The 13,982-nt window shown below is 45.1% G+C and overlaps 1 protein-coding gene across 1 annotated transcript in view; it reads right to left on the minus strand.

The window, feature by feature from the left end:
- Window positions 1–13,982, minus strand: part of Slit3 (slit guidance ligand 3) — a 595,031-nt gene that overhangs the window by 343,044 nt on the left and 238,005 nt on the right. The window lies entirely within an intron of this gene.

Below are 13,982 nucleotides of genomic sequence, written 5' to 3' on the forward strand. Positions count from 1 at the left end.
GGAGTGACTTCAGCTCCTGGGAAAGGCCCACTATTTTGGCAGCATCTGGAAGGCTGGGGGGGGGGTAGCTCCACCCTCCCCGGAAGGAAGCTTCAGTCCTCTTCTGAGCCCCGCCCTCCCCGGAAGGAATCTTGCTAGTGCTGTCTTCAACCTTACTTATTCAAGTCGTTCTTGACACCATCATGCTATTCTGGGCAGTGCCTTCCCTAACAGCTTCTTACTGCCTCATGGCCAAATAGCCAAGTGCCAGGATGGTGTTGATGCCTTCCATTGCTAAGTCTCTTTACTCTTTTCCAAACACCTTCCCTAGGTTTCCACTCTGCATCCACCCACCATCAAGACCACCACGCCATCTTTACCCTTCCTTTATCCTGCAACATACAATGCCCTATATCCCATCTCAGTCTCCACATGTTTCGAGACCTACCATCTCAAACTGCTAGTTAAACGAGTGACAGGAAAAGTTCCAACCGATATCCTGATCCGCAGCCAGAGATCTGTTATAAACTGCTGTCGCTTTCTGACCACCCACCTAATTCCTTGGTGCCGATGAAACATGCATTTAACTCTGATGTTGCTTGTCTTTGAGGTGTCTTCATATCTATGGAAATCAGCACATCTTTTCCTTTACAAATCCTTAAGGAGAAAAAATCATATCTATGTAACAAGCTTAAGGAATCATATGAAGGATGTCTCCCTATTTAAATATTTTCATTTTTACCTTATCCGCAAAATGATCCAAAGAGTTAAGGGCGGTACGAAATATCACCCCCGATTTCATGGTAAAGAAACTGAAGTTGAACCAATCGAAGTAGCTTGTCTACTCAGAAGGCAGAAGTGCCATCCATGGGGATACAATTCAAATTTCTAACTTCTGGTGCTGTATTTTTCATCTTGATCTGTGGTTTTTAAACTAACATCAGAAAGAACTACTGAAAACACAAGGGATAGGAGAGCTGGCAGGACTCCAGATATTTTACTCCTGGTTTAACTAGGATGAGTCCTCCCTAAACCAGCTTGGAAGCAATTGCCAGTTTCACATTTCTTGTCATGCTTAACCAGTGTAGGGCAGGGCCAGTGGTTAGGGGTGGGGCCAGAGGTCAGGGGCATGGATTGGATTATAGAGAACCAGAGCTAGGTTCCCAGGAACCAGATGGCTCAAGACCATCTGTAACTCTTGTTTGTTCCAGGGGATCTGGCGCCCTCTTCTGGACTCTGTGTACACCTGCCCTCTCATACACACACACACACACACACACACACACACACACACACACACACACAGTAAAAGAGCAAACACATCTTAGAGTATCCAGTGCAAGCATCAGCTTCAGGATGTCACAGTCACAGAAGTTGTGATAAACCTTGAAGTTCTTGTGGGTGTTCCTTCCTCTGGCTTGCAGCTGGTATAGACAGTAAAACGGTACCAGCCCTCAGCAGAACACATAAAGAGCAGTCTCATCCAATGAGCAAGCTGAGGCTACGGTATGAAGAGAGAGCACTGAAGATGGGGAGAGCGGTTGGCAAAGTGAAGAGAAGTCATGTTTTAAGGCAGAAAACAGTGCTGCACGGGTACGAAGGGTCGAGGGCCTGGCTTGGCTGAGGAATCTGGAGCAGCTGCAGCTGCCAGGGGCCTGTTGAGCAAGAAGAGAGAGAGCAGCAAGAGATGGGAGGCAAGGGTCAGGATGAGTAGGTGTGTGGATTTCTGCAAAGCAAGATAGGCAACTATTTTAGGGATTTCAGTAAGCGTGGTCAGGACTGATTGACAGTTGGGATGATGATGGCCGTGCCTGAGGATAGAAGAAGAGACCCAAGAGGAGGCTATTAGGTAGCTTTCCTTTGTCACAGAAGTGCCCTTAAGGGCTTTTATAATTTCATGTGGATGAACAAGCAGGCATCATGGACAAGTTAGCAGGAGAGGGGGCCATAAAGTCACCCCAAATTCAGACAGTCTGCCTCCCATCCGGCACTTCTACGATAGAGCTGAATAATGGGACAGGCAATTTAACTCACCTGCTTGAGTCTCCATTTGCCCCGGTGTGCCAAGTGGGTAAAAATGCAGCCTTACTGGGTTCGTAGGAACCCCACTTAATGTGAGTGATAGTGTTTGACACGGTTAAAGCATTAGGGAAACGTGGGCTACCATTGGCTTAACTGTTGATATATATAAGGTGAATAACATTACAGTTTTGAATAAATATGAATGGCATCTTTCAAATCCATACTGAAAATAAGTTATTAGAAACCAGGACTTGGCAGAAACAGTGGATCTCTGTGTATTTGAGGAGTGCCAGGACAGCCAGGACTACATGGTAAGACCATGTCTCAGAGAGAAGGAGGGAGGGAAGCAGAGGAGAGAGGGGAAGTTATTAGAAAAACAAGATTTCTGTTTTTTGTTTGTTTGTTTGTTTGTTTTAGATTTACTTATTTGTTTTATGTGAGTATACTGCCGCTCTCTTCAGATGCACCAGAAGAGGGCATCGGATCCCATTACAGATGGTTGTGAGTCACATGTGGTTGCTGGGAATTGAACTCAGGACCTCTGGAAGAGCAGTTAGTGCTCTTAACCACTAAGCCATCTCTCCAGCCCCGAATTCTGTATTCTCAGAATTTTTACTGTACTGCATGATTTAAATTTCTTATACAATATGTTCTGATCATGGCTTCCCCTCACCCAAATACTCCCAGACCTTCCTCACTTCCTTCTCACCCAACTTAATAACTGTGTGCATCCTGAGGTATATTTATAGACATACTTGCTTCCAGCACAGTTCTCAAGCATCATTTAAGTATTTACCATAAAGATGTAAATTTTTAACTTAGTGCTTATTTAAATATAATTCATATATTTCTCCCCATACTCTAATTAATTTTATTGCAGTGCTGAAGGTTGATCCCAGAGCCACGCACATGCTCTCCAGGTCCACTACCACCCCCGGCACCAAGGCTTTATTTTTTTTTATTCAATATATTTTTATTTACATTTCAAATGATTCCCCCTTTTCTGGTCCCCCACTCCCTGAAAGTCACATAAACTCCCTTCCCTCCCCCTGTTCTCCCATCCACCCCTTCCCACTTCCCTGTTCTGGTTTGCCTTATACTGCTACACTGAGTCTTTCCAGAACCAGGGGCCACTCCTCCGTTCTTTTTGTACCTCATTTGATGTATGGATTATGTTTTGGGTATTCCAGTTTTCCAGGCTAATATCCACTTATTAGTGAGTGCATACCATGATTGATCTTTTGAGACTGGGTTACCTCACTTAGTATGATGTTCTCCAGCTCCATCCATTTCAAGGCTTTATTTTTAAAGAGATGTAAACAATACCACTAGTGACTTCAGCGTCATTAAGGATTGTTCAACCAGGTCAGTGGTGCTTAACATTGAAATCACCTAATAAGCTTTTCAAACTCTTCACATCTGGACTCAGGAGGACTCAGCTGCTGCTTCTGCTCAGGACCAGAGCGACAGTGACACTCCAAGCTCTGGGAGACAACTTTTCTAATTTATTTTTAGGTATGAGTACTCAGTCTGCATGGACAGCTGTGTGCAAGAGGAGGGCATCAGATCCCATTGCAGATGGTTGTGAGCTACCATGTGGTTGCTGGGAACTGAACTCAGGACCTCTGGGTGAGCGTCCTCTGTTCTTAACTGCTGAGCCATCCCTCCAGCCTCCAGAGACAATTCTTAGGTGAACCGAGGCAGAAAGGCATTCACCTAGATTCCCGGCTACTTCTTAAAACTTCCTGGGAACTCTGGTAGTAAGAGTAGCGCTCCAGGAGACCTTGGTGGACTGGAGTCTATGTCTCATTCCGTAGGGAATGGGCCTCTTGATAAGTAATAGCCTATCAGTAGAAGTAAGAGAAGAATTAACAGTCAACGTGAATTGAGGTCAATCCCAATGCTATGATAAGTACTAAGAAGTATTTCACTAAATCTCTGCAGCAACCCTACAAAGAGAGCAATGTGATTATCTATTATCTATGTCTAAGATAAATTGTCAGAGGATCAGAAGGTCTAGTGACTTCCTCAAGATCAGGGTAGTATTTAACACAACCCCAATTTCAATTTCAATTTTTTTTTGAAGGAGGAGGAAGGGTCTCTCTATGTTGCCCAGGTTAGTCTTGAACTCACGACCTCAGCAGTCCTATTCCAGCCTTCCAAGCAGAGCGAGTGGAACAGCACATACATACCACCATGCTACCCTGTGAGTGCTCTCCTGGTCTCCTCCTTCCTCACTCCAGGGTCTCCCTCTCTGAGCCTCTTGCTCGGTTTCTTTCCTCACCTTTACGTTTTACAGCAAGCAGCTCTTTTAGATGAGAAAGTTAAGATCCACAGAGGTCATGCTAATCCCTGGTCACAGAACTGACTCCATATGATGGCCGTGTAACGCTGCTTTAACTTCTCTTGGTTTTGGCTTTTCTTGTTCCAATTGGAAAAATAAATCACATGCCTGCCTGGTGCCCTTTGAGGTCAGAGAGAGGGCATTCGATTCCCGGGAACTGGAATTACAAATGGTTGTGAGCCTCCGTGTGGGTGCTGGGAATTGAACCTAGGTCAGTTCTCAGCCTTGCAGCCATTGGCCAGAGAAGACGCAATCGAGTGGTTAGATCCGAACTGCTGTTGTCCAGGAGACAGCTCTGAGGGTAGGGTAGTTCCCAGCACTAGAAGTCACCTTTTTTTCCTCTAGAGTCCAGTTACAGTAGATGGTCCTCAGCCCGCACACATACATAATTAGCACACAGAGGGAGGCCAGCCTGGGTCTGGGGCACACAGCACTAAGGGAGGTGAGAAGAGCTTCTCTCCATTTTATTACAAAGGAAAGACAAAGCCTAACAAAGCCACTCTGTGATCACCCCACAGTCTCTGCTTCGCAGCTGAATACGGGCATGAAATCGGATGTTTTCCAAGCTCAGAATAAAGCCATGGAAAATCTGCCTCCTTTCTCTTGCCATAAAGAACGTCTAAACACATAGCATTTAATTTCCGAATAGGGCAATGTTCCTTTTTAAGGGAAATGTTAAGCGGGGATTAGAGACAAGATGGGCTGTAACTCTATCCTCGGCCCTTTCATTGTTAATAGCATTCCAGGATGCAGGGGGCACAGGCTCTGCAGAGATGTGGGAAAAGCCAAAGTCTATGTAAATGAGAATCGACACACACTGATAAACCCAGCGCCAGACCCGAGGTCTTAATTACACGGGAGCCTAGATGTCAAAATGAATGTGGCTTATTGACGCTCAGAGACTTCACTCGGTATTAAGTTAGATGACCTTCTTCCGGGAGCTGAGAGCAAAGCAAAGGTTTCTCGTTACTCAGGGGCCACATCCACAAATGCCAAAGGGCTACGGTCATGCATAGACCGTACAGTCTTGTGGCTACAGTGTAGTCCAAGGTACAGAACTGAGAGGTACTGGCGTCAACCGAGAAGCAACAAGCCAAACACAAACGTGAAGTCACTGAGAACTCTCAGAAGCCAACATCTCTGTCCTCTCCCTCACCCCCACGCCCACTCTCACTCATTCATGTAGCATCGCTTACAACACAGCTAACACACAGGTATGATCTCACTCCAGCACCAGATGCTTCTGTGAGATACACAGAAGTGTCACAAGCCCCCATTTAAAGCTGAGAGATCTGCAAAGAAAATAGTAAACACTGATGTCACTGAAGATGAGAACTTGCACTGTGGCTCATTCACACAGGCTGCTCCGCGTAGGTTAGGGTGACACAGAGCTTTCTACCTCCTGGCCCAGGCTCCTTTTGTTAGATGACATGGGGACCTTTACCCTGGTGCTGTTTATGAGTTATGGTTTTTAAAAAGGCTTCTTTCAGGCTTGTGCATAAGCCAATAGTTTTCAATGGGAGTTAGGGACCTGGCCTTGAAATTGAAAAATAATATACTCTCCCCCTCGCCGGCACTAATTAAAGTGTCAGGACAGAGCCCCAGCACTGATTTGACACATGACATAACATCCTGTGTAATCGGACGTGTTCTGCGCTAACTTCAAAGCCCCGTCTGGGATAATGGAGCGAGATATTTAGTGTGTGTCTGTTGCAATCTGACATAGAACTCCATTTCAGGCCCTCGCTCGCTAGGAGATTAACTCGGCTGGCTATAGTGAGAAGGGACAGAACAGGCTCTGACTAGAGGCCCGAGATGAAAGAGTCCCAAACCAGTCTACCTGCTCAAGGAAGACTCCCCCTAAGATCTGAGACCCCGTGGTCCTGTGGACACTTCTGGTGAGTGTCATCACAGTCACTGGCGTGGCACTGGGCAGTCTACGATGTCCTGAGGACGTTATTCTGCACCATTTTGTGTGTCGTACTGTTTAACAACTTTGAGTGATTGCTGTTCTCACTCTGAATAAACCTTAGCAAAGGTCAGTGGCTTCCACAGGTGTCTGTCCTGATTCTCACACAGCAACAGGCCAGGCTGCTGTTCACTAGGCTTTGTACTATAAATTCACAAAACAAAACACGAAACAGGTCAATGTATCAGAGTATAATACAATGGAAACAAAGCATTAAAGAAATAAAGCTCAATGTGAGAGTCTTAGAAGTGTCAAATTATTATAAATGTTTACTTTCTATTTCTGAACTTCTCATAGACCAGGAACACACAGGATGAGAACACTAAGAATTCCTGGAACAATGGGTAACATGGGAAACTTCCTTTGGAACTGGTGGTTGAGTGTGTTCTTGTATGTGTGTGTGTGTGTGTGTGTTTCTGTGTGTGTAAGTATATGATACATTTATACAAAGTAGCCATATGTCCATATAAATTAAATTATGCTTTATACTGCACTAGACAAAACAATATGGGCTTCCAAACTTTCTTGCCTAGGTAGTAGTATTTCCCTTCTATATAAGAAAAAAGGCTGCCAGCCAGTTAGCACGTCAGTCCAGACCACATGGAGAGTAATGACGCAAGCCTGGGTCCCAATGCTTCCATCCTGAAAGTCCCCTGGAGCCCAGTCTTGCTTTATAGCAAAGACAGAAAAGTTCGATGGGCTGTTTTGTTAAGGCCACACAGGAATCTAAGAATGGAAATGGGGCTCAGATAAGGGTTGCTGACTCAGCAACAACCCTTTATACAAAGGAGATGGTCCCATCCCTATCACCCACCGTGGCCAGTCAAAAGTAACCGTAAGATAATGGCATGGGTTGGACAAGTTCTGAGGATGAACTTCTAGGCAATTTGACTCATTCCTGAGACAAGAGCCCAGAGATAAAATCTCCTCTTGTGCTGGTCATTCATTCTATCCTGGACAGAGATGGAAGGTGAGACCAGTGTGTCAAAGAGGCAGAGCATCAAGGGAATATCTCAGAAGCAGAGCAGGAACCTAACCTGCTCCCCTTCCCTCCCCCTGCCCATATAAGATAGTGTCATAGTACCCCTCTCTCCAGCAGGATCCGCTCTGTTACTAACAGCCAAAGCACCTCACCTCCTACAGCTCCACGCTTCAGAGTTTCATCAGCTCTGAGGAAAAGCCAATGCTTGATTCACGCTATTGGCCAGAATTTCAAAGGAGACAATTATTTAATTTGGTGCAGCTAGACATTGCCCGAATAGCTCTTTTTAAATGGCATTTAGATGCTAGGGAGCATTTTAGATGGAATTACAAAGAGCTTAACTTGGAAAATTTGCGTTAAATGACAGGACGTGAAGAAAGCCTAGGGCATGTCACATAAGTGCTACTATGTTCCAGGTTCAGTTTAACTTCTGGGACGCTGCACATCAAGGCCTGTGCAGTTGCAGTCGATGGGTCCCCTTGGGAATTCCCCTGTTCCTCCCACGTGCTTACAAAACTTTAATACGTCTCCATATTGGCTCAATAAAGCATTTTTTTTTTCTGTCAAGATGGCATTGCCCATTCGTATTTCTTCCACGGTAAGAAGACTTAAGTTATTTTAACATTTCATTTTGGTAACAGGAAAGCTGATAAATTGTGTATAAACAGCTCAAAAAATTCTTAGGATATAAAACTGCAAAGACGAGGGTTTTTTGCCTCCACCTTCTAAGCCGCCCTTGCCTATTTTGAGATTAAGGCAAAGGTGTAGGTTTCTTCTTTCAGCTAAGCCCACATCCCTCCTGCCCTTGACAGCTTAATTTCCTGTCCTCTTTGGGAGATAGACGGATGAATATTTAGTGTAGAACATGACTGTGATTAAGCTTCCAAATGTGTCTTCATCTGGATTCCAGCTGGTGTAGCATCTCAATTACTCCTCCGTTCCCCAATGGAAGCTTCATATTGATGTAGTGATGGCACTGGATTAAAAATCTCCCAGGACTCTCCAATCTTCTAACCTCCATCAATTATCCCTTAATGAAGGGGAGAGAAAGGGTTTGCGCATACATATCGTGACCTGATACATCCTATAAACAGGTACCTGGCTGTTGTTCATTCCCGAAAATGAGCTAAAACCTCAGACTTCTTCACTTCTGTTCACCCTTCTGCAAAGGATGCTCAATAAGAAGACATTAAACTCTAGAGCAAGTGGTGATGGATAGATGTACTGTCAATCTATCTATCTATCTATCTATCTATCTATCTACCATCCATCCATCCATCCATCCATCCATCTCCCTATGGTTGCAAAATGTTCAGCTGTTCCACAACTCCTATACCGCACCCATAATCCCTAAGTGTCTGTGGTGGCTACACACGTGCAGATGTCCTGCATGTCTACAATAGTAAAAGTGCACAGCACCACTCTATGAATCTATTCTTCACAGGATATTCAGTTTGACTAATTCACACGGTTCTTCCATCAATTTGTCCAGTTTTTCATTCAACAAACATCCACCAAGGGCTTAAGCAGCAGTACACCGAACACTAGGCACAGATATGATGTGGTCTTAGCGTTTCACAGATCTTGGTTTAGGCAGGGTGCCAGACACAGACGTGATCGCCGAGTGTTGTCGTAAGAACCATAGCACATGTAGGCGTCACTACCCTCAACCCGGAGGAAGGAAGGATTTCTAGAGCTTTCCTTCTTCGACACTTCATTTACAGTTGTCTTGACACTCGGGCCAGATCTTTTAACCATAGAACAGTCATGTCTTCGTGCCTTTTGCATCTCTGTGTCTCTCCCTCTCTTCTCTAATACTGTTACATAAATATATGTCAGACACTCCTCAATTCAGTCACTTATGATGCAGTGTTGGGATAGAAAAAGCAGGTTTAAGTTAATTTTCTAGTATATTTTCCTTCCACGGTTTCACATACCAGGTGTTTGGAGAGAGGACGCAATCTGTGTGTGTGGGCATACAGAGAGATACTCCAGAACCCGAGGAGACTAAGCTTGGCAGCCAACACTTAGCTTAGTCCCTACCATTTCCCTTGGATGAGACTAGCAACCAGACTCAGAGGACAACTGAATGGCAGTCAGTCCCCAGGATCCCTTCCTGGTTGTAAAGGGTGGTAGAAGATAAGCCACCAATTGTAGCCCTTATTAAAAGGAGATCTTGGCATACGAGAGAAGGCAGCCTTGCGTAGGAGTAAAGTTTGCTTCCCCTCACTCGCCTTCTTGGCTCCATGTTGGTACTGCAGGTACACAGGGTACATCAATGCAAAAAAAATGGGAGAGCAAAAAGAACACTAGTGTGTGTGTGTGTGTGTGTGTGTGTGTGTGTGTATGTGTGTGTGTGTATGTGTGTGTGTGTGTGTGTGTGTGTAGGGGGGGAACTGCTTCTTAAGCCCCTAAGTGTCTACTAGAGAATTCTCAAGGTCCCCAGAATCACTCTTCCAGATTGTGACCAAAGGCAATATAGAGTGCCATGCTTCTTTCTTCATACAGAAACACTTAAGACACATCATCCTGAACGTGGGGAGAATACATCCCGAGAAACTAGAAGACGCTGGAACAGTAGCCCAGAGTGCTATGAGCTCATGAAAAATTAATCCAATCCTCAAAGTCAGTGTTGGTTAAGGGCTGTTCTACATAACAAAAAGTTCTCCTTTGCATTATTAAAAGCACTGCTTCTTACCGACCAATTAATTTCAAAGGACCTACTCTTTGCATTAGAAGTTATCAAAGACAGATGTCCTAAAAGGGTCCCCTCTATCAAAGCTGCCATGCCTCTGCCCTCCCAGAGTTATTGAGATTCTTATCATGGTTTGAACACTTTCTCCCTCATTTTAAACCTAAACATTTTATGAGATTTCAGTTTAATGCCCAAAGGAGGGCAGGATTATCGGAATCTGGAAACGCGTCTGTTTCCCCCTAGGAGTTGGTACTTCCTTCAGCTCAGACTCTCTGCTCCCCAGGGGAGTTTGCTGCTGCCTCTGTGGATTGTAATGAGTATCTGCCAACCAGAACAGCAAACAGGTGTGCCCAAGCAGAGGCATAAGATGGGGGTCGATACTGTACTCCAAACAGGTATGCCCCGTTTCAAGAAATGCTGCTGTTTAAAAATAAGACAAATGATATGTAACAAAGTGATTGGTCCATTTACAAAAGAAGATTTACTATGGGCATCCTGGAAAGCCAGTTTCTTAGTCTAATTAACACATTTTAAAAAAGAAGGCGCGCGAGCATGTGTGTGCATGCATGAGTGTGTGTGTGTGTGTGTTGCCTGAATGAATATGTGTGCACCACACTGAGTACCTGGTGCCCAGGGAGGTACGAGGAGGGCTTCTGGTCCCTTGAAACCGAATTGTTACAGACAATCGATAGCAGCTTTGTGGGTGCTGGGAACTGCACCAGGGTCCTCCTAAATAGCAAGTGCACTTGACCAATGGTCCATGTCTCAAGTCCCTAGTTAACAAGTTTCACTATCTACAACAGCAGAATGAAACCGTGCTCAATGTGCAATGCATTTACTATTTAAGGACTGATGTATTGGCTGTGTTGCTATTAATAGCTTCCTTCTCCCAAACGCCTGCTATCAACGCACACTATCCTCACACTGACACTTCCTAACCTCGCTTTTTCAAATGGCCCCTGAGGCCTACTTCTCTGAACCTCACAGCATGCTAGGCAAAGACTGATTTGTTTGAGGTCGGTGTCTGGTCTCGTTCCAAATCAGGACATGATGTTGGTCATACTAACAGACTCATCCATTTGGGCTGGCTGAGACACACAGCGGTTCCAACTTGCTGGAAAAATTTGAGTTGCAGACTATCCACAGGTCACCTATAAGGTATGCTCAATGGATTTAGTGATTTGCTGTTTGCTAGCTATCCTCTAGGATTTAACTCACTGGTAAGAATAATTATAAACCACGGCCCCAGTGTATGAAGGAAACGGAGACATGCAACTAAATTTAATGGAAACACTTTATTCCCTTAAATTAAGTATAACTGGATAACTTGCCTTTCAGACTCTCCTTTGGGGAAAGTCTACATAAGCTCAGGTTAAAAAATCACGACCGAAGAGTAAACCTCTGCTCTGCGAGGCAGCATTCTGACCTTAATTGCTTCCAAATGAGAGGCCTTTGTATCTTTCATTAACTCTTTGGTTTAGAAATAAAGAGAATCAAGGGATTGCATGAGAAAGCAATGAGCTCCTTCCCTCTTCTCTTGGGTTGCTTCAGTGGGAAGGGGTACTGGTCTGGGAGGGACAGTTACCCACACCCTAGCGAATCAATGCCTTCTCATTAGCATACACAGGAACAAGGGGCATCCGAATGGGGCAATGGGGGTGGAGCATATCCTGTCCAAGCCAATCTTAAGGATGATATGATCACAGCAGATACATCCTATTAAGAACTACATGTTCTTTCCCACCTGAGGAAAATCCTTGGTGCCCAGATCTAGGTAACCCATCCCAAGTGGGCAATCAAGGAGAGCCTAGACTGACCAAATCAATGACAGATGTGACAGAGTACCCTCTACACTCACTGAGAGGCCGATGCTCAAGGCTGAGAAGACAGTAACAAGTGTTGACAAGCATATGGAGAAAGTAGAACCCTTGTATATGGCTGGTTTGAATGTCAATGGTGAGGTCACTGTGGAGAACAGTGCGGCAATCCCTCAAAGTTAAACAAAGAATTGCCTGTGACCCGGTAAATCCCACTCCTAGGTATGTGTCCAAAGCAATCAAAACTATATGTCCATAAAAAAAATGTTGTACACAAATGTTCAAAATAACATATTCATAATAATTAAAGGGGATGAAGAACCCAAATGCCTATTGACTTAAGAGCAGACACATAAAATGGGGGTACATGCAATAGCATAAAGAGGAATTAAGCTTTTGTATGAAGATCCAACCCAGATGAACCTTGGAAATTCTTCACATTCGCTGAAGAAGTCAGGCCCCAAAGGCCACAAATTACACAATGCTATTTATATGAAAAGCCAAAAAAGCCCCAAAAGTAAGTTTGTGGTTGCCAGGGGCTGGGGAGCGGGAGAAATAGGGAAAGCAGTTCTAATGGGTAACAGGTTTCTTCAGGAAGTGACGGAAACACTTTGGAATCAGATGGTGGTGCCTATTACACATGGTAAATACACCAAAAGGCCCCGAAGTGTGGGTGCATTTTCACTGTGGTGAATCAAGGACCCATCTAATTGCATCTCAAGAAAAGGCAAGCAAGAGAAATGACAGGGGGCTTGCTCAAAAGTGGAACTTTCAAGAGGCTTGCTTCTCTGGTTCCAGTTCTGGGTCACAGTGCAGAGGACAGTGCTGACTCCGCCTCCTCAGTGGGGCCCAGGTTTCTTAGGGGTGAGGCAGCCATGATCATCATCATAAGGGTCATGATGAAGTTTCTACTGGGTCTAGTCTCTTGGTCAATCTGTTGTGCCTCTCTCTCTCTCTCTGTGTGTGTGTGTGTGTGCGCGCGCGCGCGCGTGTGTGTGTGTGTGTGTGTGTGTGTTGGGGGTCCTGAAACCACTATAGTTGGTACATAAATAGCTAAACAAGTAACATACATGGTACATCAGTGGATACAGAAATTCGAAGGTTTAAGAAAAGCTCTCAGGCGGGCGGTGTGTTTTCTGTATAAAAACTCTGAGAACTCAGCAGCAGCGGGTGACTATAATCTAAAGGCTTGTATACTATTTCGATCCCCACCCACTGCAACACCGGCAGCAGAGGATGTCTGTCCAGCCATATACTCTGTCGTGCCCAGCAGACATTACTGAGGCATGGGAGAAGTATGGGAAAGGGGTGGAACTTCAGGTAAGATTAAAACTCAGGAACAGAGAACGCTGGGTCAGCCTCATTGGCTTTTCCCACATTCCTGGACTTTCCTTGGCTCTGGTAAAGTTCTCTCAGTCGGTGCTTCCCCAGCAGCTAAAAAGATTTCGAGACAGCCCATGCAGAGAAAAGCAGACGAGAGGAACGTCATTTGCTTCCCTAGAAAATCTAGGATCTTTCAGGGCCAGTGTTCCTTTTGCCACACCTTCAGAAACACCGGTGTGCATTACAGGCGGATTGACTGGGGTGGATGGATGAGTGTGCTAACTGAGCACCTACTATGTGCTTTGCTAAATTCCACCTTAATTACCTGGCCTGAAAGGCATAGAGGCCTGCACCAAGTGGCTTACTGGAGGTGATGCAGCTTGTAAATGGGGCACTGAAGGGCTAGATCCCTTACATGCTCTTACCTCCTGGGGGAGGTATTCCCTGCTGAATCAAGATGAGCCAGGGGCCTCTGTAGATGTTCCCAGGAAACCCCACACACTTGGTCCCGTCTTGGCATCTACCATCTCAAGTTGTGAGCTTGCTTTCCATCAAGGAAGCTCCTAGATGAATGTCTATTTCACTGTTCTACCTCCCTGGACACAAATATAGGACTTCATCCATCATTCAATATAGACGCTGAATTAATGGCTGCATTTAGGACTCTGTAAGTCAGAATTTTCCAAAGGCAGAAAAGAGAAGACAGAGGATGTGGAGGTTTTGACAGGCAAGGTCAGGGGCAAAGTGTTACGAAGCAGTGCTTGAAAGGGCATCAACCCTCCAGGTATCTACCCTATGTGTGCCTAGCCACAGGGAGGGAGTGAAAACGCCCAGAGGGCCCACCACTTGCC

This window comes from Apodemus sylvaticus, chromosome 10 (genome assembly GCF_947179515.1).
Source record: "Apodemus sylvaticus chromosome 10, mApoSyl1.1, whole genome shotgun sequence".
In the NCBI taxonomy this organism is placed as follows: domain Eukaryota; kingdom Metazoa; phylum Chordata; class Mammalia; order Rodentia; family Muridae; genus Apodemus; species Apodemus sylvaticus.